General features: G+C 40.8%; 1 long non-coding RNA gene across 1 annotated transcript; it reads right to left on the bottom strand.

The window, feature by feature from the left end:
• Positions 1-9,980: 9,980 nt before the first annotated feature.
• Positions 9,981-19,896, bottom strand: LOC132400309 (uncharacterized). Its single transcript, XR_009514219.1, has 3 exons — positions 19,767-19,896; positions 18,723-18,874; positions 9,981-10,670 (listed from the first exon to the last, which is right to left on the bottom strand). It is a non-coding gene; the product is annotated as an uncharacterized LOC132400309 (long non-coding RNA).
• Positions 19,897-26,310: the final 6,414 nt, after the last annotated feature.

The raw sequence follows: 26,310 nt of genomic DNA, 5'->3' as shown, positions 1-26,310 counted from the left end.
TCCACGACTTCTGCAGGAGCCTATTTCAAGATCCAAACATATGCTACATTAAAAGTCACTCTTAATTTTCTGCACCTATATTTTGTACCTTGCAATTTTTTTATACGTTAAAATCATTTCCTGCCAATCCTCAATACAAACCTAAATGTAGATCTCAACACTGATCGTGACATTGCTTACCCCTCTATGGCTGTTTCTTCATAATCTTGAGAAACTACTGGAAGTTGCATTCAGCATTCTAGCTGAGTGGGGATAAGTTCGAAGAAGATGTGCGGGCCAAGTTTTTTTCTCACTCAGAACATGATGCATGCCTGGAATGTGCTGCACACAGTGTGCTGGAAGTAAATACAATAGGGATGTTCAAGAGGCTCTTAGATAGGCACGAGAATATGCAAGAAATACAAGGATATGGACATCTTGTAAGCAGAATGGATTGTTGAGCTTTTGATTATAAATGTATTTAGTTTAGCACAACATTGTGGGCTGAAGGGCCTGTTACAGTGATATACTGTTCTATGTTCTATGAATTGGAAGTGCTCCTGTTTGTGGAGCAGGTCCCAATTTACAAGATTTTATTGGCCACCAATATTGTCTCTGAGATGAATTCCAACTAAAATCTCATTCCTCAAAATCTTAACCCACTTAGGGCCACAGTGGTGTTCAAACAATCCAACATCTCTCAAGGCACTATTCTCATCACATCCTCTGTGCCATTCATCAGCACATGTAGGCTCTTGATGTCTTTTTACAGCACTAGTAACTCACTCTATCTCAAAACTATTATGGTCCACTGTTCCTCTTTAATCTTCTATGAATTTATTGCTGCAGTATATGACTTTTCCCCTTTCTTTTAGATGTCAAGGATTGTAAACTAACATCTCTTGCATTCCAATTTCCCTCCTGATCTTCCTCTCTCTTCACTTTCTTCAGGCCCACCCTCTTTCATGTTTTTACTTTCCCTTCAGATCTCCATTTCTTAGATCCCTAATGATTACTCCTCAGCAGAGGCCATAGCTTCATCCCATCTCAATGAATTCCAGTTGCAAAGTTCAAAATGTCCGAAGTTCAAAGTAAGTGTTATTATCAAAGTACATTTATGTCACCATATATGAGATTCATTTTCTTGTGGGCATACTCAGCAAATCCACGGAATAGTAACTAGAAAAGGATCAATGAAAGATCTGCAAGAGTACAGAAGACAACAAACTGTGCAAATACAAAGATAAATGAATAGCAATAAATACCAAGAACATGAGATAATGAGATAAAGAGCCCTTGAAGGAAGAAGTCATTGGTTGTGGGACCATATCAATGATGGGGCAAGTGAAGTTGAGAGTAATTATCCCCTTTTATAGAGTCATAGAGTCACAGAGAAGAACAGCACAGAAATAGGCATTTCGGCCTACTCTACACAGAAACTATTTAAATTGCCTACTCCCATTGACCTGCACCGGGACCATAGTCCTCCATACCCTACTATCGATGTACCTGTTCAAACCCCTCTTAAGGAGTTGAACTCGTATGGACCATTTGTGCTGGCAGCTCATTCCACACTCTTATGACCCGCTAAATGAAGACATTTCCCCTCATGTTCTCCTTAACTTCTCACCTTTCACCATTAACCCATGCATGACCTTCTGGTTGTAGTCCCACCCAACTTCAGTGGAAAAAGCCTGCTTGCATTTACCCTATCTATATCCTTCATAATTTTGTGTACTTCCATCAAATCTCCTCTAAGTCCTCTATGTTCTGAAGTCCTAAGCTATTCGACCTTTCCTTATAACTCAGGTCCTCCAGATCCCGCAACATCCTTGTAAAATTTCTCTACACTCTCTGCACCTTGTTGACATCTTTCCTGTAGGAAGGTAGCCAAAACTGCAGAGTTGCCCTCATCTCTGTAGCTTCACTCTTTATCCTCAGCAAATGCCAGTAGGAGGAGGACAGCCAGATGATCAGATTTCCCAAAAGCAGACTAGGGATGGAACAGTAGGGCTTCCTTATGGTAGCATAGCTGTGGTCTAATGTGTTGGGACCTCTGGTGCCGCAGATAATGTATTGATAATAATTGGGCAGAGATTTCTTCAACTGCAAAACTCTTCTTCTGCTGTTTCTGCCTTTGTGTCTGTTTCTTTAGCCAGGAGATTTCAGTCCAAACCATGGACCCTCTTATCCATTTCCAGTACCCCGATCCACCTGGACTCTTCCTTCAGGCCAGTTTCACACTCTAGATCAGTTCATTCAAACTGCTCCCATGACATTGACCACTTGTCTTTTCAATTTCTCTCTCAAGCTCTAGCCTACCTACTTCTGAAACCAGAGCTCTGTACAGCACTACACTCAATACCACTCTAAACTTCTGCAGCCCTCTGTTTACCAAGGACCAACTCCAATACCATCGTCAATTCCACTGAGAAAGGGAGTGCTGTTGTGGGCCAAGTGAACAGACCCCTATCCGATCAGACGTCAGCTCTCTACACCTCCTCTTACCTCCCTTTGGATCGTGACGTCCACCATCAAAATTAGGCCATGGTCTCCCATTGACTTTATTTTCTCAGGAAAAGTTCCCTGCACAGTGGCAAGTCTTATCACATCCAGGCCTCACACGATTCACTGTAGTTTAACAATGTTATATCCACTTAGACAATCACATGAAAAGCCAGGGAATAGAGGGATGCAGATCATGTGCAGGCAGATGGGATTAGGTTAATATGGCAATGTTGTCGACACAGACCTGGTGAAGTGAAGGGCCTGTTTCTGAGCTGAACTGTTCCCTGCTTCTATGCCCTGGTACATTGCTGCTTGCTGGACTCAGTATGTAATTCATAACTTCAGGTAACTTGATTTGTCAGTCTGTGTCAGTCCTCCATTTGAGATATTTGTTCATCTTAATTTCCTTTGTTTTCTTTCTTCTCTTAACAAATGGAGGAAATGACCAGCTTGACCTGACCTCCTGATCTGCATTTCACAATTCTGACATTCCTGGATGTTCTCACTCTCTAACAATTCCAATTCACTCCTGGACCTAATGGTTTTGTCTGCAGTATATACCTACAGTCACCCAGGTATTAATCTATCAAAAATGCTCATTCTCCCACATATACCCCCCCATCAAACCTCCCACCCACAGCTTAACAAACTTTTTTCTCTTCTTCCAGTTCTGACATATACTCTCTGGTTTGAAATGTTAACTCTAATTTCCTTCCCACATGTAGGCAGCCCTGCTGAGCATTCCCAGCATTTCCTGTTTTTATTTTAGATTTTCATGGACACTGCTGTAAGTTTGGTTTCTGCCAACCTTACCATTTTTGAGTGTGGACTCAATTCAGTGTACCAAAGCAGAATTGAGCGTGCCAACAGTAGGTAATTTCAATATCTAAGCACAATAGATTTCAGTACAGCAGTAAATTACAGGCAGTAAACACTCTGGCAAATAAATGCATTCATGTTTAAGATGGTAGCCATATACAATATCAAATAAAAATGTAAAGGCTTTGATCTTTTAGCAGTGTTCCAAAAACTGCTGAAAGAAACAATTTGACTGAAGCTATGTCAGACCTTCAGTGAAAGAGTGGGAACTTTTCAGGTTGGCTTCATAGGGGTGATGTTGGTCTGCTTTTCACATTATATCCTGGAGACCTGAATGACAAAATTGATGGCTTTGTGTCCGAGTTTGCGAATGATACAAAGGTATATGTAGGGGCAGTTCGTGTTGAGGGAGCAGGGAGTCTGCAGAAGGACTTGGACATACTATATATTATGTAAAACGCTGTAGGGTTTCACTGATAATGTAATGGTTTCTCTGTAGCAGCAATATTTGGGTTATGACTAGAGATAACAGGGTTTGGAATGCTGCTGTTCTTTCTTGTGAGCTGGAAGAGAGATTTTCATGGTCTTTTTGCCAGAGAGAGATGCGGAGGGAAGACGCAAATGGAGAGAGCTGGTAGACTGCCAGATAGGATGGACTTGGGGTGAGGGTCTGAAGAGCAGCAATGAATGGAGGAGTTCGATGGTGGACTATCAGCTTATCTGTGAGCTTTAACATTGCACAATAGACTGTTTCATAAGATTGGGCTCTTTTTTCTTTCTTTTCATTTTCTTTACTAACCATATAGTCGAACTAAGAGTTATAAAGCTTAATCGTTTAATGGCATATTGTGTACTGTTTGTTATTTCAGGGTACTGATTTGTTACAGGGGACACATCGCGCAGCATTCTGCCAAACAAGATTTCTTAAGTTTTGCCGGGTCGGTGGCTATCACCCCTTGTATTTAGCCGCTAGCAGAAGCGAGAGTTACAATTAGGAGAATGGGCAAATGAAATTAACTATAGGAACATGTATGGTCATGCATTTTGGAAGAAGGAATAAAGGAGTAGGCTATTTTCTAAATGCAGAGCAAATTCAGAAATTGGAAGTGCAAAAGAACTTGGGAGTTCTAGTGATGGATCGTGAAAGATGACCACTAAGTTGAGTCAGGAATAAGGAAAGTAAATGCAAGGCTAGCATTCATTCTGAGAGGAGTAAAATATAAAAAAACAAAGATGTAACGCCAAGGTTTAATGAGGCATTGGCCAGACCACATTGAGTAGTTTTGGACCCCATATCTAAGAAGACATGCTGGCATTGGAGGGGGCCCAGCAGAGTTTTTTGAGAATTATTGCAGGAATGAAAGACTTCATGTATGAGGAGCACTTTATGGCTTTGTGTCTGTACCTGCTGGAGTTTAGAAGAACGAGAGGGGATCTCACTGAAACCTACGGAATATTGTATGGCCTGGCTAGAGTGAGCACTGAGAGGAATTTTCCAATAGTGAGAAATGTAGGACCAGAGGGCACAGTCTCAGAGTAGAAGGTTGTATCTTTAGGATAGAGACAAGGAGGATTCTCTTTGCTAGAGGGTGGTAAATCTGTGGAATTTATTTCCACAAATAGGGAGGCTGAATCATTGGAATATTGAAAGCGGAGGTTGATATTTTCTTGAATAGTAGGGGTGTTAAAGGCTATAGTGAGAACACAGGGGAATGGTGCTAAGAGGGAAAATAAATCAACCATGATTGAATGGCAGAGCACACTTAATGGGCCAAATGGCCTAGTTCCTATGCCTTATGGCTTAACTGCAGAGAATTGTCAAATATAAATGTTTCTGATTGTATCTGACATTCACACACATTTAAACTGTATTAATAATAAATTAAATTCATAAAATGTAAATTATTGGTATTCTATTAATGTTACTAATGACATTAAAATTGCAATTAGTTGGTAAATTTTAATATATTTGAAAGCTCTAGTATTAAGTCATCTGCCAGAGTAAATAAATGTCAGATTTATTGAAGGAAAACTTCAAATCTTTAAGATAAAACAGGATTGACAAAATACCAGAGTACTTTACTTCATTAATCATTTAACATTGAAACCTGATGGATATCTTACCATTTTTAATGAAGATTGATTTTAAATCCTGGAATAAGTTTGAAAAGTTTTGTAATGTCAAATTATGTACAACTACAGAACGAACATTCCTTGGCCTATCACCTCATTGAGGAGTACAATCACATGATTCTATTTCTATATTTGGAATCAGACAAACCACTCTCAGACTCTTTCTCTGTCCCTTCAATCTGAAGGCCTAGTAATTGGATCATGCCTGAGTTTGATTAATCAAATTCTTCAGTTGAGTACACAAAGAAACTGCAAATGAAGTTTATTGACTATGATATGACTGGAGGAGTTATTTTTCTATCTATTCATTTTAGAGACTGTAGCCATTGCTGACAAGGCCAGTTTGGCATCAATGCTTGTCCTTGAGAAGGTGGTGGTAAGTCAGTCTTCTTGGAGCACAGCTGAAGAAGGTAGTCTTACAACTCCACTGAGGATGGAGTTCCAAGATTTAGACTCAGTAACACTGAATGTTGGAAACTGCAGAGAGTAGTGCAGGGACATTCAATGGCTTCATTATTAGGAACAAGAAGTACAGGAGGTACATGATAAAGTGGCCACTGAATATATATTTGTTGTCTTCTGCTGCGGTAACCCAACTACATCAAGATTCAGCACGCATTCAGAGATAGTCTTCTGCACACCATTGTTGTAAAGTATGGTTATTTAAGTTACTGTTGCTTTCCTGACAGCTTGAATTAGTCTGACCATTCTCCTTTGACCTCTCTCATTAACGAGGTATTTTCATCCACAAAACTGCCACTCACTGGATGTTTTTTGTTCTTTGTAAATTCTAGAGACTGTTGTGCATGAAAATCCCAGGAGATCAGCAGTTTTTGAGATACTCAAACCACCCCTTCTGGCACCAAACATCATTCCATGGTCAAAGTCACTTAGATCACATTTCTTCCCCATTCTGATGTTTGGTCTGAACAACAACTGAACCTCTTGACCATGTCTGCATGTTTTTTATGCATTGAGTTGCTGCCACATGATTGCCTGATTAGATATTTGCAGTAACGAGCAGGTGTACAGGTGTACTTCATAAAGCAGTCACTGAGTGTACATCATGAGCTCATTCCTCCATCCCATCAAGTGTGTCCATCAGAAACACTGATGCTAGAAGGCACTATCACCAAGGAACCACATCATCTGCACCACGTCATCTTAACACAACTATCTTCAGGGAGGAAGTACAGAAACCAGAAGTCCCTTACCTCCAGGTTCAGGAATGGCAACTTTATCACAACCATCAGGTTCTTGAACCAACCTGCTGAACCCTAACCATACCTCAGCAACCGGACACTACAGACAAATTCTTGCACTACCACATACTCATCTCCAATTGTGTTTTCTTCACTAATGTCTTGTTTTACACAGTATTTGTTCTTCATGGTCTGGTGTAATTATATTCTGTGTGTTGCCTGAATCTACATGCCAGCAATATTGTTGTAAGCAAGTTTTTTTCTTTGTACCTGTATCTCACTGCACATAAAGATTAAAGAGAAAGATATTTTAATGATTAACTTTTAAAGATTGGCTTCATTTATCACATGCACAGAACATCAGAACTAACAGTGAAATGCGTCATTTGTGTCAAATCAAATTAGTGAGAATTCTGCTGGGGGCAGCCTGCAAGTGTTGACTCACTTCTGGCACCTAAGAAGTATGCCAACAACTCACTAATCCTAACATCATAGGAATGTGGGAGGAAACCAGAGCACCCAGAGGAAACCCACCTGGTCACGGGGAGAACATAAAAACTCCTTATAAGTAGCAGCGGGAATCGAACCCGGAGCTTAGAGCTGGTGCTGTAATAGCAACACACTACTGTGTCACTTCATCACAATAAACTTGACTTGATTAGATAATATTTCATCTACAATTCATTGAACTATTTCCTATGACTTAACTGGACTTTTTTTGTTCAGTAATAATGACACTTCCTACAAGCTTCCTATCTCCCCAAATGATCTGAAATCAGTTTCCAAGTATGATGGTAAGAACCTGCAGGCATTTTTACTAAATACTACCTACAAGATCTTTATTTCTAAATATCAAAACTATCATTGTTCTTTTGCTTGCCACCAGCACATTCTGTGACTTATAATATTTCTGAGGATTGTATCATTGTTTTCATTGTGCCTGCTGAACCACTTACTGATGATCAAGGAAAGGGCTTTCTGTTTCCTTCCCCTCCAAACTTATATCTACATGCCTTAACTCTGTTTTATCCCCCTGGTTCAGTTCCTTCCTACCTACATCCATGACACTTCACACGCTCTTCATCTTTTCAATGATTTCAACTTCCCTGGCCCTCATTATCTATTTTCATCATGCATGTGCAGTCCCTGTACACCTCCATCCCTACCAGAAAGGTCTCAAAGCTCACTGGTTTTTTTTTCTCGACACCAGACCCAATCAGTTCCCCTCCACTACCACTCCCCTTTCTCTAGAGGAACTTGTCCTCACTCTTAATGATTTCTCCTTTGGCTTCTTCTGCTTCCTTCAAACAAATTGTGTAGGAATGGGCATTTGCATGGGTATCTGCTATGCCTGCTTTTTTGCCAGCTACATGAACAGTCTATGTTCAAAGCCTACACTGGTGTCCGTCCCCCACTTTTCCTACACTACGTTGACAACTGTATTGAAGCTGCTTCCTGCAGCCACTCAGAGCTCGTCAAGTTCATCAACTTTTCCTCCAACCTCCACCCTGCCCTCATATTTACCTGGTCCATTTTCAAGACCTCCCTCCCCTTTCTCAACATCTCTGACTCATTCTCTGGAGTCAGCTTACCTACTGATGTTTATTATAAACCCATGGACTCTCACAGCTACCTGGACTATACCTCCATACCCTGTCACTTGTAAGAATCCCATCCTATTCTTTCAATTTCTCTACCTCTCATTCCAGATCTAATGAGATGTCCTCCTTGTTCAAAGAAAGGGGTTTTCCTTCCTCCACCATCAATGCTGCCCTCACCCACATCTCTTCCATTTTGCACACATCTGCCCACACCCTATCCACCCACCACCTCATCAGAAATAGGGTTCCTCTTGTACTCATCTACCATCCCACCAGCCTTCATGTCCAGCACATAATTCTCTGCAACTTCCGCCAGCTCCAATGGGATCCCATAACCAAGCACATCTTTCCCTCCCTTCCCCCTTCCACAGGGATCATTACCCACGCAACTCCCTTGTCCATTTGGCCCTCCCCACTGATCTTTCTCCTGGTATTTATCCATGTGAGAGGAACAAGAGCCACATCTGCCCCTGCACCTCCTCCCTCACTGGCTTTCAGGGCCCCAAAAATTACTTCCAGGTGAGGCAATACTTCACCTATGGGTCTGATGGGGTCATCTATTGTGTTTAGTGCTCTCGGCATGCTCTCCTGTATATCGGTGAGGCACTACGCAGATTGGGTAACTGCTTTATTAAGCACCCATGCTCTGACCACCAGAAAAAGCGAGATCTGCCAGCAGCCACCCATTTCAGTTCTCTTTCCCATTCCTAATCTGATATGTTAATCCATGGTTTCCTCTACTGTCGCGATGAGGCCACACTCAGGTTGGAGGAGCAACACCTTATATTCCGTCTGGGTAGACTCCAACCTGACAGCATGAACATCAATTTTTTGAACTTACAGTAATTGTCCCACCCCTCATCATTTCCCATTCCCCCACCTCACCTTATCTGCTTACCTGCCTGTCACCTCCTTCTGGTGCTCATCCCACTTGCCTTGCTTCCAAGGCCTCTCCTGTCCTCTCCTATCAGATTCCCCCTTCTCCAGCCCTTTATCTCTTTCACCATTCAACCTCCCAGCTCTTTACTTCACCCCTCCCCCTGCTCTCCCAGTTTCACCTATCACCTACCACCTTGTACTTCTTCCTCCCCTCCTCCCATCTTCTTACTCTGATTTCTCATCTCCTTTTTCCAGTGCTGATGGAAGTACTCGGCCTGAAACGTCAAGTGTTTACTCTTTTACGTAGATGCTGCCTGGCCTACTGAGATCCTCCAGCATTTTGTGTGTGTAACTTGTGTGTACTTGTTTAATTCCATGTGCAATGCCTTTAGCCTGAATCGCTAATCCTGTAGTGGCCTTTCCCAAGAGGAATTCTATCTTCCATTTTTAACTAGTCTTGCCTGCAGGTGATATCAGACCAATCAAAGTGATTGACTTTTTAACTACTTCAGTCAGGAGGCAATCAGAGGTAGAAAATAAATACTGGACTTGCAAGTGTTGTGAACAAGTAAATGAAGATAGTGGACTCCACACTGACCTTTTGAACTTTCTTCTTCAAGTTCAAGAAGTTCAAAATAAATTTATTACCAAAATACATATATAATGATAACAATAATAAAAACTTTATTGATTCTGAGTGGGAAATAATTTCATTACAGCAGCAATAATAATAATAAATATAATAGTATTAACTAATAATAAAGTACAGAATAATAATATACACAATAATAATTTGCCAATGTGCAATGATAATGTACGAAATAATAAAACAGAGACTACTGTACCATGATGTGTGCTCTCCTGTCACACAGAGATGAACTATTGCATATGTTTGTTACATTTGCTAGGAAAGTTTTTCTGAAACAATCCTTGTGATAGCGGAGCTGAATGACTCTGTTCAAAAGGGTGCTCAGCTGCTTATTCAGTAGGTCATGGAGAGGATGTGCCAGATTGTCCATAATGGATAACAGTTTGTTTAGTGACCTCCTCTCCACCACTAACTCAAAAGAGGCCAGATTGTAGCCAAGGGTCCAGCCTCTTTAACAAGTTTATTTAGTCTTTTTGCATCACCAGTACTGATACACTACCTTGAGGTCCATTTTCTTGCAGCATTCACAGTAGAACAAAGATATACAATGGAATCAATGAAGAACTACACAGAGAGAAACACAAACAACCCATGTGCAAAAGAAGACAAGCTGTGCAAATACAAAAAAAATGAATAAATACTGAGTACCTGAGTTGTGGAATCCTTGTACAATCCTAGGTTGAGGAAGGAGTTCAGTGTTGAGATGAGTGAAAGTCAGGAGCCTGATGATTGCAGGGTTCTGAACCTGGTGGCGTGGGATCTAAAGTTCCTCCTTTGCTCAGTTTCTCCAGCAGCACTTAAACCAGGTGGATAATTTGGTTAATCTCAAACATCATGTAGAAATTGAAGCTTCTGCAGCCATGGCATTTGCAGCCTTTACTTATTCGTCTTTTTCTTGATCTGAAGAGAATGGTGACAACAGATTACTGTTTTCAATGATACTAAAGGTAGTTTTGTTTTTATGCAATATGAAATTCCATTCTTTGTATATTGTGTTGGCAGTAAATTTAATAGGTTTATAATTGAACTTGTAAGTGTATTACAAATCATGTGCCAATTAAATGTTGGGTTGAAACATATTTTCCTGAGAATAAATTAAATAATAAATTGAACATCTGCTTGCAAAGGTACATCTAATTTGCATTCTCAATGTGAATAGACAGCCTTAGTTAACTATCTTCACCGAGTTTACTTGTAGGAATGAAGAGGTAAAGCTATGCAAAAAGCACTTTTAATTTGCTTCATTCTGATTAGTTTCAGGCATCAAGCAGCTCTATGCAGCGATAAAATGAGATAATATTTTGGGAAAATGACCTCTCAACAGCTCTGCTGAAAGGTCATCAATATGAAACTTTAATTCTGTTTCCCTCTGCATGGATTCTGTTGGACCTGCTGAGAGTTTCCGGTATTTTCTCTTTTATTTTGGACTGTCAGCATCTGCAGTCAATATATAGAGTATCCTACTCAACTCATTATAGGAAGGCTGTGGAAGCTTTAGAAGAGGGCACAGAGGAGATATACCAGGATGCTGCCTGGACAAGTGGGTATATCTTGTGAAGATAGGTTGAGGAGCTAAGGCTTTTCTGTTTGGAATGAAGGAGGATGTGAAGTGACTTGAGAGAGGGGTACAAGATGATAAGAGGCATAGATCAAATGTATGACCAGCGGCTCCCCCCACCCCCAAGGTGGAAATGGCTAATACCACGGGACATAGTTTTAGGATGATTGGAGGAACGTATAGTGGGGAGGCCAGAAATAAACTATTTACACAGAGAATGATGGGTTCATGGAATGACCTGCCAGGGGTGGTGGTAAAGGCAAATATATTAGGGACGTTTAAAAAGCTCTTGGGTAGACACATGGATGATAGAAGAATGGATAGCTATGTAGGAAAGAAGGGATAAATTGAGATTAAAAGCTCAGCACAACAATGTGGGCCAAAGGGCTTATACTATGTTGTAATGTTCTATGTTCTATTTTCTACTTATGAGGGACCAATGGCAAGTAACAAATGGCAGTCAGGGAGCACTTCAACTCCAGTTAACTTATTTCTCTTAGTTTTAAGATAGTGATGGATAAAGATAGGGCAGGTTCACAAGTTTGGGTCCTAAACTAAAACAAGACTAACTTAGAAGAAATTAGCAAAAATCTGGCTGAAGTCGATTTGGTGGGCCTGTTGGAAAGAAAAGGAATGAATGGCAAGTGAGAGACTTTTAAGAGTGAATAACAAGAGTGCAAGAGCAACATATTCATGTCATGGTGAGGGATGAGCAGGGCAAGTTTGGGGAACCATGCCTGATTAGAGACAAAGATTTTCATCAAGATAAAGACGGAATTGCTTTCAGGAGGTCAGAAATGAGTGATTCTCTCAATGACTATAGAAAGATAAAGAATATTCTTAACAGGGAAATCAAGAGGGTGAAGAGAGGTTATGAGATGGATCTGGCAGTTAAGGTTGAAGAAAATCCCAAAAGGTTCTATAGCTATATTAAGAGTGAAAGGGTGGCAAGGGTGAGAATAAGTTTTCTTAGAGCTCAGCAGGGCTACCTACGTCTCAAACCACAGGAGATCAGTTGGATTTTAATTGAAAATTTCTCCTCATTATTTACTGAGGAGAAAATCATGATTGCTCAAGAGATGAGGAAACAAGTGGAAATGGGTTGGAGCCTATTTACATTACTAGAGAGGAGGTATTTACTGTTTTACAGTGCATTAAGGTAGATAAATCTCCAAGACCTCACCAAGTGCATCCTTGAACTGTGTGGGAGGCTAGGGAGAAAATTGCAGAGACACTTGCAAAGATATTTAACTTCATTGACATTAGAATATTAATTCCTCCGTCTCCACAGCATCTGCTCGCAGGATGAGGCTTTTCATTCCAGAATGAAGGAGATGTCCTCCTTTTTCAAAGAAAGGGGCTTCCTTTCCTCCACCATCAATGCTGCCCTCAACCACATCACTTCTGTTTCATGCATGTCTGCTCTCACCCCATCAGTATCTATGGAAAAGAGTACAGTCAATGTTTCAAGCCAAGATCCTTCAGCAGGACTGGAGAAAAATTATGTGGAGTAAATTTAAAAGGTGAAACTGGGAGGGGTGAAATAAAGAGCTGGGAACTTGATGAAAGAGATACAGGGCTGGAGGAGGAGGAGTCTAATAGGAGAGGACAGAAAGCCATGGAAGAAAAAAAAGTGGGGAAGAGCACCAGAGGGAAGAGATGGGCAGGCAAGGTGAGAGAGGGAAAAGGGATTAGGAATGGTGAAGGAGGTGGGGGCAGGAACCACTGGAAGTTCAAGAGATCGATGTTCAAGAAATCGATGTTCATGCCATCAGGTTGGAGGTTACCCAGATGGAATATAAGGTTTTATTCCTCCATCCTAAGTGCAGCCTCATCATGACACTAGAGGAGGCCATGGATTGACATATCAGAATGGGAATGGGAAGTGAAATTAAAATGAGCAGCCACTGAGAGAACCTGCCTCTTCTGGTGGATGGATGGTAGGTGCCCGGTGAAGTGGTCTCCCAATCTACGTTGGGTCTCACCAATATACAGGAGGCCATCTGGACCACCGGATACAGTATATGACCCCAAAAGACTCACCTGTCGCCTCACCTGGAAGGACTGTTTGGGGCACTGAATGGTAGTGAGGGAGGAGATGTAGGGGCAGATCCCACTTGCAAAGATAAGTACCAGGAGGGAGATCGGTGAGGAGAAACAAATGGACAAGAGAGTCGCCTAGGGAGTGATCCCTGCAGAAAACAGAAAGTTGGGGGGAGGAAAGGTGCTTGGTGCTAGGATCTGGTTGGAGATGATGTAAGTTCCAGAGAATGATGGTAGGTAAGGACAAGAGGAAGAGGATGGGGTGAGGGCAAACGTGTGTGAAATAGACGAGATGCATTTGAGGGCAGCATTGATGGTGGAGGAAGGGTTTCTTTGAAGGATGACATCTCCTTCATTCTGAAATGAAAAGCCTCATCCTGAGAGCAGATGTGGCAGAGGTGGAGGAACTGAGAGAAGGGGATGGCATTTTCACAAGTAACAGGGTGGGAAAAGATACAGTCCACATAGCTGTGAGAGTATGTGGGTTTACAATAGGCATCAGTAAATAAGCTGTCTCCAGAGATAAAGACAGAAAGATAGAGAAAGGGGAGGGAGGAATCGGAAATCGACCAGGTAAATTTGAGGGCAAGGAGGAAGTAGGAAGCAAAGTTGATGAAGTCAATGAGCTCCACATGGGTGCAGGAAGCAGCAGCAATGCAGTCGTTGATGTAGCGTAGGAAATGTGGTGGGCGGACACCAGTATAGGCTTGGAATATAGACTGTTCCACGTAGCCGACAAAAAGGCAGGCATAGCTGGGACCCATGCGAGCACCCATGGCTACACCTTTTGTTTGAAGGAATTTGGAGGAGCCAAAGGAGAAATTATTAAGAGTGTATACAAGTACCATTAGGCGGAGGAGAGTGGTGGTAGGGGGGAACTGGTTGGACCTGGTGGCCAGAAGGAAATGGAGAGCTTTGAGGCCTTCCTGGTTGAGGGATGAAGGTGTACAGGAATTGGACATCCAATGTGAAAATAAAATGATGGGGGCCAGGGAAGTTGAAATCATTGGAAAGATCCAGAGCCAGTGAAATGTCACAGATGTAGGTAGGAAGGAAATTAATTAGGGGTATAAAACAGAATCAAGGAATGCAGATATGAGTTCAGTGTGACAGAAACAAGTTGAAACAATGGATTTCCTGGACAGGTCTACCAGGTTTATGGATCTTGGGTAGGAGGTAGAAACAAGGCAGGAACTATGAGATTGGGAGCAGTGGATGGGAGATCCCAGAGCTAATAGGATCAGTGATGATGTGAGAAACAATGGCCTGGTGCTCCCTAGTGGAGTAAAAGGAGGTGTCTGAGACTAGTTGCTGGGCCTCAGCAAGGTAGAGGTCAGTATGCCAAACCACTACAGAACCCCCCCCCCCCCATCTGTGGGTTTGATGGTGAGGTTAGGATTAGTGCAGAAAGAGTGGAGAGCAGAGCATTTGGAAGGAGTGAGGTTGGAATAGGAGAGAGGAGTGTTGAAGTCGAGAGGGTTGATGTCCCATCGGCAGTTGGCAATAAAAAGTTCCTGAGCAGGCAGAAGATCAGAGTGGGATGTCCAGGAAGAGGAGGAGGTTGAAGATGGGAGAAGGGATCATCACTGCAGGATGGAGCATCCTTGCCAGAGAAGTAGGCATGGAGATGGAGGCAATAGAAGAAAAGCTCAGTGTCATGGCGGGCGCAGAACTCACTGAGTGTGGTGCAGGGGTACAAAGGTGATGCCCTTACTAAGGACAGAACATTCTGCCTCAGAGAGGGGAAGGTCAGAGGGAATAGTGAAGATGTGGCAAGGATGAGAGCTGAGAGGTTTGGTAGTGTCTGAGGAGAAGGGAAGTTTGGGGTATTCAGGGATGGGAGGGTGAGAAAAAGATGGATTGGCAAATGGATTTCATGGTGATGAATTTTGAAAAGTCTAATCACATGAAGACTTATGCTATGAAACATGAGGTACTAGAGAATGTAATGGAACAGACAGACCCAGGAACATGAGTACATAGTTTTTGAAAGCAGCAGAACAGGATACATGGTGGCGAAAAAAGCATTCAACATGCAGTCTTCATTAGTCGGCCACAGAGGATAGGAGTGGAACATTACAAGTTGTTGGTGAAGCTTCACATGGAGTACTATGTACTGCTGTGGCCACTCTGTTTTAGACACGACTGGTTAAACTGGAAAGGTTTATGAGGATGGTGCCAGGACCAGGGGGCCTGAGTTGTGGCCAGGCTAAGTCTTCATTCAGAATCAGAGTCAGGTTTATTATCACCAGCATGTGACGTGAATTTGTTAACTTAGCAGCAACTGTTCAGTGCAATACTTAATCTAGCAGAGAGAGAGAAAAAATAATAATAAATAAAATAAAACATAATAATAAATAAACAAGTAATTCAATTACGTATATTGCATAGATTTTTAAAAATATGCAAAAACAGAAATACTGTATATTTAAAAAAGTGAGGTAGTGTCCAAAGCTTCAATGTCCATTTAGGAATTGGATGACAGAGGGGAAGAAGTTATTTGAGTGTGTGCCTTCAGGCTTCTGTATCTCCTACCTGATGGTAACAGTAAGAAAAGCGCATGCCCTGGGTAGTGGATGTCCTTAATAATGGATGCTGCCTTTCTGAGACACCGCTCCCTAAAGATGTCCTGGGTACTTTGTAAGCTCGTGCCCAAGATGGAGCTGACTAGATTTACAATCTTCTGCAGCTTCTTTTGGTCCTGACATCAAGGAACTTGAAGCTTCTGATCCCTCTATGAGGATTGGTATATGTTCCCTTGTCTTACCCTTCCTGAATTCCACAATCAGCTCTTTCGTCTTACTGACATTGAATGCCAGGTTGTTGCTGTGGCACCATTCCACTAGTTGGCATATCTCACTCCTATACGCCCTCTCGTCACCACCTGAGATTCTGCCAACAATGGTTGTATCATCAGCAAATTTATAGATGGTATTTGAGCTATGCCTAGCCACACAGTCATGTGTATATAGAGAGTAGGGCAGTAGGCTAGGCACACACTCCTGAGGTGTGCCAGTGTTGATTATCAGCTAGGAGGATAGGTTATCACTAATCTGCACAGACTGTGATCTTCTGGTTAGGAAGTCAAGGATCCAATTGCAGATGGAGGTACAGAGGCCCAGGTTCAACAACTTCTCAGTCAGGATTGTGGGAATGATGGTATTAAATGCTGAGCTACAGTTGATGAACAGCATCCTGATGTAGGTGTTTGTGTTGTCTAGGTGGTCTAAAGCTGTGTGACAGCCATTGAGATTGTGTCTGCAATTGACCTATTGTGACGATAGACAAATTGCAATGGGTCCAGGTCCTTGCTGAGGCAGGAGTTCAGTCTAGTCATAACCAACCTCTCAAAGCATTTCATCACTGTTGATGTGAGCACTACTGGGCGATAGTCATTAAGGCAGCCCATATTATTCTTCTTAGCAGAATAAGGAGCGACCATATAGAAATGTTTAAAATTATGAGAGGCAAGGATAATGTGGATGGTAATAGCCTTTTCCCCAAAGGAGTACAAGACTAGGGGGCATAGACTTAGGGTGAAAGGAGAAGATTTGAAAGGGACCTGAGGGGTTTCTTTTTCACACAGAAGGGAGTGAGTATATGGAATGAGGAAGTGATTGAGGCAAGTATAACAAAATCATTTAAGGAGCACTTGCATAGGTAGGTAGAGGGATGGGGCTTAGAGAGATATAGGCAAAAAAATACAGACACTTGGGACACTGGAGAGGCACCATGATTGGCATGGACTGATAGGGCCAAAGGGCCCGTATCTTTGCTGCATTACTTTGACTCTTTAATCCTATTCAGTATTTCTACTTTTGTATTACATAACACTTTGGCTTAAGGAGAAGATTTTAGGTGATGTGTTCTACTGGAGAGTGAGAGGTTAATTAGTCTGATTGAACATTCTCCAGTTGCAAGTAATTTGTGTCAATTATGGGGGATCTTTCAACCTCATGTTTAAAACAAGCCATTGTCTGATAAGACGCACTTTACTATATATGAAGTTGCTGAAATGTCATGAGAAACCAGGGCGACAGTCAATGATTCATATGTCTTTTGTCAAGTGAGGAAGAATTAGCAATGGTGTTTAACTCGTGAGATGCTGGATGAACTGGGCTGGTCAGGCAACATCTGTGGAGGGAAATGGACAGTCAATGCTTCAGGTCTTCAGCTAGACTGAAAGATGGAGGAAAGTAGACAGTGTGAAATGGTGAAAGGAAGGAGTGAAGCAAGAGCTAACAAGTGATAAATGGCTCCTACCTGTCACATGGAACAGTAAGGTTGTCAGCAGACTGCAATTATAGCTGGAGCTACACTGAGAGATAAGCTTATGAAATAAAATTATGTATTTGTAACAAATGTAGATTAGCGGCCTTAGGTTGAGCCCATAATAAGGAATTTCTGATGCTTCCCCTGTATAATGAGTGAATCAAATTGATGTGATGAGTATAAGGGTCAATAGTTTGTGGGTAGATTGCCAAAAAATGGCCAATGAGCAAATAAAAAAGTTCATAGACTGGTGAAAAAACAGTTAAGGCAAGTAATGGTCTATCTAATAAACTGCTGTCTCACAGCACCCACAAACTGCATTTTATTCTGTCTTCCAATTCTGACTACAGGGATTAAAAACTAAATATGCTGGAAAACATCACTTTATAACACCAGTGACCAGGGTTTGCTTTCTGCTGCTGTCTGTAAGGAGCTCGTACGTTCTCCCCGTGAACCACTTGGGTTTCCTCCCACAGCCCAAAGATACACCAGTTAGTAAGTTAATTCATCACTGTAAATTATCCTGTGATTAGGCTAGTCTTAAATTGGTGGGTTGCTGAGCAGTGCAGTGCAGTTTGGGCTGGAAGGGCCCGTTCTGCTCTATATCTCTAAATTAATAAAAATAAATAAATAACTCAGCAGGAGCAGCAATCGTGGTGGATAGAGAAACAATTTGTAATTTAGGTCAAAGACTCTGTTATAATCAGCTGTAGTTATCTAATAAACATTCCTCATTGATAGATAGTGACTGAACTGTTCATTTAAAACATCTAACAGGAGAGCACAGAAACAACACAGATCAATATATGTGTCTGTTTAGCTTTGATTCAGCAGCAAAGTAATATTTATTGCAACTGATGTATCAATATTCAATATCAGATTAAATGATATCAAATTAGTTGAAACCTCAGAAAGAAAATATGAGTGGTTTATTTCAAAAATGCATTTCTCGTAGAAGAGATGAATAATGGGATGATTAATTTGAACAGTAAAGAATGAGGTATAACATTGTGGTTAAAAAAAGAGGTCATGTTTTACTTGCAATCACAATGAATAAGGCTAGAGCAACAACATACAACCTGTTGGAGAAACTCAGTGAATCAATGTGAAATGCTGAAGTTCCTTTCCCTTCATTGATACCACTTGATCATCTGAGACCATCCAGCAGACTGTTAGTTTCTACAGATTTCAGCATCTACATGTGTCTTTATCTCCAAGAGGCTAGAGGGATCTGAAGAACAAATAAACAAATCATTAGAGTGAAGATTAATGCTAGGGAAATGGAAACCAATCACTGGGGCTTACTGGTTGATGAATAAAACTAAAAACCTGCAGGTTGTACTAATTTTAACCTTTGTTAAACCATACTTGGAGTGCAGTCAAAAATACTAACCCCCATGTTATAAAAAAGACACAGGCATTAGGACAGGTTCAAAATATGCATACAATTATGACACAAAGAAAATTAAGCTATCCTCAACTGGAAAAAAAAATGTGCTTTCAGAAAGAAGAAGCTAAGGGTGGTTTAAAGAAACATAAAATTATAAAAGCTTTGGACAGATGCAGAAGGGAAGAGAATTAGACGCCATTCAGATAAAGTGCTCACCAGTAAGTCGAATAAGAAATGTAGGAGAAATCCTGAAAGTGGTCAGAATGTAAAAATGGCTCCTGAGGGAAGCAGTTGAGGTGGACAGTATATTAACATGTTTTGGAAGGTTATGTGAACACAAGAGAAGGAAATAGAATATCAATTGAATAGAGTCCGTTGAAGCAGGATGCCCATCCAACAGCATGAACTGGACGAACCACAGCCCCACTACTTTTCATTCTCTGTTATTCTGCAATTTTCTCTGTGAGTGTTGCTGCAAGAAATATCACTCTGAATGGGCAGAGTTAACATCCAGAATTCTTATATTGAAAGCACCCACTTTAACCTAAACAGCAAGGTCTTACAACATAGTCCACTACTTCTTAAAGTTGCACTTTACAGACTATACATAGACTGTCTCCCCTTCACAAATCCATACAAACCATTAACTATGTGCACAAGTATAACTATGCCATCAGTTAGTTGCTTGGGTATATAAAATTATACAATTAATTATTTATGGGGGTTAACGTACCACAGCATCTTGGTCCTCTCTGGTTATGAGCTGTGTTTGGCATCTCTGAAATGCCTACCGTAAACCCAATAAATCACTTCTTCATGCAGGTCTAATAAACAGCTGGTCTGGCATCCTCACCCACACTTGTTGCATTAACACAGTCATCTGCTGGATATCATTAATTCAATGGAAAGTTTTCGGTTGCTAGTTCCCTAAGGTGACAAAGCTGTAGCCTTTGGTCCAACACGGTTGAATAACTCCCAATGAGGATGAATTGAAATATTCCTTCAAAGAATTCAGCGGTAGTTCATAATGCGATTGTTCTCATCAGTCTCTCAATGTCTCCAATCCTTCTGCCGGCAACAATAACATCTTCCCTTCCTCCCATGTTGCCATCTCCTTTGTGCAGGATCTTGACAATTTGTTCACCTGAATTAGCAACTCCACACAGTACACATACAGAATGACCAAATCTTGTTTTGTTTAAGCTTTGAGTGTACTTTTGTGCTTTTCTGCTGCTGTGACCCATCTGCCTCAAGGTTCAATGTGTTGCGCATTCAGAAATGGTCCTTTGCACACCACTGCTGTAATGTATGGTTATTTGGGTTACTCTCACCTTCCTGTCAGCTTGAACCAGTCTGGCCATTTTGCTCTGACCTCTCTCATTAACCAGGAATTCTCACCCACAGAACTGGTTTTTTATATTTCTCGCATGATTTTCTGTAAACTCTAGAGACTGTTGTGTGTGAAAATCCCAGGAGATCAGCTGTTTCTGAGATATCACCCACAATCATTCCATGGCGAAAGTCACTTAAATCGCATTTGTTCCCCATTCTGATGTTTGGTCTGAACAACAACTGAACCTCTTGACCATGTCTACATGCTTTTATGCATTGATTTGCTGCCAACTAATTGCCTGATTAGGTATTTGCATTAACGAGCAGGAGTAACAATGTATCTAATAAAGTGTCTACTGAGTCTATATACACTCTATCTGCGTATTTCAATTATCACCTACAATATTGATAGTAATGTTATTCTGCTGAAGAAAATAAAGTGATTGTACTGCAGTTCCTATGATGTAATTATTATTATACTCTAGGTAATCATTTAACTTTATATCCTTTCGGCATCAGCAAACAGCCAACATTACATTTTGGTTCATTTTTTTGTTCTTTCCAAGCCATTAATTTCAGGTTTACTGCTCCATTTCTTTCAAATATTATACATTAATTCTGCCATACATGGTTTTATATTCTCAAGATTAACTGAATGCTTTGGCTTGCAATATGATGGGGGTTAGTGCACATAAACAAACGTCATAATCATGATGGAGACCCTGGAATAGGGTGTTGTGTGCAGTCCCCTGATGCTGGGTGCTCAATGTATAGTGTCATGATGTTGGGTGTATATCATGTAGCCACTAGTGTTGGGCGCACGTACAGTACCGTAGCGTTGAATGTGTACAACATCCGGGCTCCTGGTGCTGCGTGCTTAATGTGCAACGCCTCCCAATGTTTTATGTTCAATTTGGAATCTCCGGAATTTTGCTGTTCTGAATGGGGTATTCAGATATGCCCCATTGATATTTGGTGCTGTGATTAGAGCAGCTTTTTCTGATTTTGAATCATCAAAATGTACAGTAAAATATATTCTTTGTGTCAAATCAGATCAATGAGGATGGTGGTGGGCAGCCCGCAAGAGTTGCCTTGCTTCTGGTGCCAAAGCGGCATGGCCACAACTCACAAATCCTAACTGTACATCTTTGGGATGTGGGAGGGAACCAGAGCACCCAGATACACCCACACGGTCACATGGAGAACATACAGACTCCTTACAGACAACGCTCAGAATCAAACCCCCAATCAGTGTTTGCTGGAATAAGCTGTGTATTAAGAAATCAAGGTGTTCTGGAAGAACCAACACAGAGAATTAGTAATGGTCTTATGAAATGGCAGTGCAGCATGCAAGGCTGCTCTTATGCTGTTGTGGTCAATATTAGTAGATTTTCAATGTCTCTGAATTAAAGACATTTTATTGGTTAAAGCTCTGAACTATGACTCGGTGTTTTTCTGCCTCGCCAATCAATGTACCTGAGGGTAAGGAGGCTCAGGGAGGTCAATCTCTGCATCAAACTCAGGCAAATGTGAGCTTGCTGCGATGGTGCTGGGGAGTCCATGCACTTGCCCAGTACTTCCCAGATGCTCCGATGACCAGCAGCGAGGATTTCAAAACCTAAGATGGACAGATAAAGAACACTGCAGCAGGAACTTTTAAGGCAGAGATTGCAAAGAGGCTTGTGCTTTCTCCATGCATTCTCACAGTTGTGCCAATCAATTTTTTGTTCAATACGGAAGTGCTAAATCAACCTATATGTCTCTAGTACAAAGCACAACAATTACAGTCCACATCTGATGAAGCAAACCCCTTTCATTCTTCCTTGATGACCTATGTACTTGCATTGAGACATGGTGTGCAATGTTAGCAATCAATGGTAATTTGAGATTCTCTTATCCACCACCGTAAACTGATCTTTAATGCAATGAGTTCATATTACTACATATTCATGCATATGAAGAAGTGATCCAATGCCCAGCAGACTGGCTCTATCCATTTGACTGAATAATAACCAGCATATGAGTGATGTGGTCACCTAATATTTAAGTAGTGAAGCAAACCCTCACCTGCTTATGAATGTGGTAAATAGTAGACAGTATCATCACACTCTGATCAAAGCATAGATTTAATGGAGATGATTTTCTCTCTGTAAAGGCATACAAACCTCAAGTTCAATTTTCAGCATTGCACTATCCACAAGAAAATAAATATACAAACATTTACTTAAAATATTAGTACCTTTGTCAATAGACAGCATACTGTATAAACATATGAACATTTTCAATTTTCAACAATTTTCATTGCTTCTATCATATAATCCATTTTAAACCCTCTGTATAACCTGAAATTGTTAGTTTTTATTATAAAGTTATGAACAGGCAACTCAAAAGTAAAAGTATCTTCCTTTGATGTTCCTTTTCCTATTTGTTCAAGAACGTAAGATATGTTACAGCGTCTTCATCACAATGAATTTACCAAAGCACTATCTGAGATTTTGTTTTAAAAAGATAGGCAATATGTGTTCCTAATGAATGAAATGGATATTACTGTGAGAAATCTTTGAGTTGACAGGAGAATTAACATGTCAACAGGAAAGTAAATGTAAAAGGACTTTCTTAAACATTAGATATAGAAAGGTTTGAGCTAACTAATATCACAGAGCAGAATGGATAAGTAACAGTATTATAATGGTCCTTTCAAACATAATTGATAGCGACACACATGTCAGCAGTTCAATACTTGTATTTTCATGTGGCAAAGTAATTTTTCTTGGTTATAAAAGCTTCTTGGTGTATTTGTCCCCTAAAGTCATTGTCTTTGGCAGATCTGCTCACTCAGATTAAAAAGTCATTTCCATTATCCAGTCAGTTTTAAACTCCAAAGCAAATGGAAAATGAGATAGAAAATTATTTATAAAGTGAATGCGTAGTCACTTTGAGCAATAAGATTTAGTGTATCTAAATTCAGAAGAGATTTCATCTTCACTCTCACTGGCCCTCATCATTTCTTCAAGATGACAGTCTCCTGGTTATTCCAAAGCCTTAATGCAATGCTAACGTGAAAGCCCGTATAATTACATCCAAAGACATCAACCTTGGTGTTAAAATAAAAGTCATACACTGCACAAGGCCAAAAGTTTGGCCGTAATCCAGGCTGCATGAGGTTTCTCATTTGTGATGGAAAGTTAGGCTAACAATTGAAAATGGTGATAAATCCAGCTCAAGAATTTCAAGTAATAATGGAAACCGGGAGTACATTCCACAGTACAGGAGCACAGTGCATATCTTTACAAATTTGTGGGTAGTTTGGATTAATAGAGTGTTTTCACTCTCTGTTATATCTGGTTACCTGATATAATACAACCATAAACTTACAGAGATGTTAAAGCCAGGTGCTTTTATATGGGTGACCAGTGCTTTACTCCAGGAACATATTTGCGATGAGCAGAAAATCGCAGCAGCTTTCATGGAAAAGACTCTTTCTTGGCCACATATCAAACCTGAAGCCATGAAAGCTCTTCAAGGCTACAGTCTTTTTCTTAGAGGCTGTTGCAATGCCATGGAAGAAGTGCAGTACCTGTGTGAGCTGGACATGCCTGCTAATATGACAATTGTTGTAAAGAAATGTCCTTATATGCTTAGGAATAATGCAGAAAGGTGGTCTATAAACTGCAAGAAAAGCACAACTGTAAGATTACTTTCAATAAAATTGTTGATTTTATAGAAAGAAAAGTAAAGATTAATATAAGCCCACTGTTTGGGAATATACGTGAGGCTACGTCACCAGCAACAGGCAAAGGTGATAAAAGAAAAACAAAGCCACAAATTCGTTCTAAAGCTAAAGGAAGCAACTTTGCCACTACAGTGGCTATTGTGAAATTTAAAGCTAAAACTGAGCCCAGAAAGTGAAATGGTCTCATCAGCCAAACAGAATTTGTCTGTTCTGTCAGGGTGAACATACGTTGGATTTGTGTTCTCAGCTGGAGAAGAAGGTTCATAATGAGAAGATTGCCTTCTAAAAGAGAATGGTGGCTGCTTTGGTTGTTAGTGTACAGAACACATCACCAAGGATTGCAGGAAGCAACTTTCATGCAAGGTATGCAGTGGCAAACATCCCAACATGCTTCATTTTCTCTCTGATGAAAAGGGTGCTGATTTGAAACAAGCTGTGAAAGAATTAAGCCCAGCAGTGAGTAACGCTCTGGTATCTAGTGGTCTTACAGGAGCTGGCAATCATGATTGAAAACTTTCTATAATTCCAATTCAGGTGAAGACCAAGAAGACCAAGACAGTGATTACTTGTGCTTTCCTAGATCAGAGAAGTACAGTGGTGTTCTGCAATAAGCTTCATGAACAAACTCAACCTGAAAGGAATAAGTACACACATTCTCTTACACACTAAGCTGTGAGTAGCTATGTTGTTTCAGGATTAGAAGTGGCTGGTTTAGATAGTGTAAACTATTGTGGTCTGCCTAACATCTATACACAGGAAAGTATGCCTATACACAAAGGGAACATTTCCATATCAGAGGGATCTTCTGGTATGGTCTCACCTGAAGCACATTCACTTGCCAGAAATTTATTTCAAAATTGAGCTGCTGATAGAGACAAATGTGCCTAAAGTATTGGATTTACAATGATTTTTACAAGTGATTTGCAGTGTTAATGATGGACCCTATGCAATCAGAACAATATTGTGTTGGACTGTTAATGGACCACAAAAAGGTGGTGGAAGAGACCACATTCAGCCAGAGCTGCCAGTTAACAGGCTTTTAATTTTGAAAGTAGATGAGCTTTGGCAGCAGCAATTCAAGATAGATTTCCCTGAAGACAGTCAGGAGGAACAACATGGTTTGTCAAGAGAACATCACAAGTTAATGGAGTTGGTAGCAAATTCTGCAAAACTAGTGGATGGTCACTATGTGGTTAGTTTGCCTCTGAGAAAGGAGGATGCTAACATGCCTAATAACAGGAAGACTGATAAGCAACGTGCTCTGAACCAATGGAAGGAATTCAAGAAAGATCTGTTAATTCACACTGACTACACAACTTTTATGAAAGATGTCATCTCCAAAGGTTATGCCAAAAGAGTGACAGCAGAGGATCTGGTATACAGTGATGGGAATGTCTAGTATTTTCCACATCACAGCGTTTATCAGCCCAGAACAGGGAAACAGTGTTGCGTTTGACTGTGGAGCAACTTTCCAGGGAATATCACTTTTTGTTCAGTTGTTACAGGGACCTGATCTTACTAGTTCTTTGATTAGAATTATAACCAGATTCAAAAATGAGTATGGTGGATTATGTCAGATATTGAATTAGTGTTTCATCAAGTTAAAGTAGTAACAGAAGATGCAGACTTAGTCAGTTTTCTTTGGTGGCCTGATGATGACCTCGGCCAAGATATGTAGCAATCTTTGGAGCAACTTCATTACCAAATTATGCCAATTTTGTACCCATTTGTGCTAAAGGCAATTTTTGACTCATGAAGTGGATAAGGAACTGATGTAATGTGCTGTCTGTAATATCAGAAGAGCTAAGAGTGAAAGGCATGAAGGATGTGGATCTGGATCAACATATTCCTTCGGTTGAGAGTGTTCTAAGTGTGAGACGGTGTTTTCAGTCAGACACTTTCAGGTTTATAACCACTTACAAGAAGGAGAATCCTCTCCACAGTTAGTTCCATTTATGCCCGTTAGGAATCTTGAGTCCAGTGGTGTTATCTATTAAGAAGATCCTACAAGACCTACGCAAGAAAGGGCTTGGATGGGATGACATTATATCAGCATCAGTCACTCATGAATAGACAAACTGGCTGGAAGAACTTCACCAATTGGAAGACTTCAAAGTATCTAGATATTTGAAACCCTTGGGTTTTGGTGAATCTACCATTGCATAGTTGCACCATTTTATAGACATGAGTGAAGATGGCTATGAAGTAGTGG

The sequence above is a fragment of the Hypanus sabinus genome, chromosome 10, assembly GCF_030144855.1.
Source record: "Hypanus sabinus isolate sHypSab1 chromosome 10, sHypSab1.hap1, whole genome shotgun sequence".
Classification (NCBI taxonomy): Eukaryota; Metazoa; Chordata; class Chondrichthyes; order Myliobatiformes; family Dasyatidae; genus Hypanus; species Hypanus sabinus.
The sequence above is the reverse complement of the archived record's forward strand: the minus strand, read 5'-3'. Positions and strand labels throughout refer to the sequence as shown.